The sequence below is a fragment of the Myotis davidii genome, unplaced genomic scaffold, assembly GCF_000327345.1.
Source record: "Myotis davidii unplaced genomic scaffold, ASM32734v1 scaffold725, whole genome shotgun sequence".
Taxonomy (NCBI): domain Eukaryota; kingdom Metazoa; phylum Chordata; class Mammalia; order Chiroptera; family Vespertilionidae; genus Myotis; species Myotis davidii.
The window spans coordinates 458,179-458,405 of NW_006296500.1; positions in this window are offsets into that span (position 1 = coordinate 458,179).

Here is a 227-nt window from a genome sequence, read left to right on the forward strand (position 1 = left end):
TTTTTCTGTGGACACTTTTGGAAAATTATTTTTTTCTACCAAAATGTCCATTTGATTATCATCAATTGCCCCATGCATGCACAGAGAGACCAAAAAAAAAAAAACTTCTGGGAAAATTGATATTTTGTATGATTTTTATGGAGGCTCATTCCCATTAGTTTCAGAACCACCCTGTGTCCAGATGGCTTTGCTGTCACCTAATTCACCGGTTTCCACACCGAATGTTC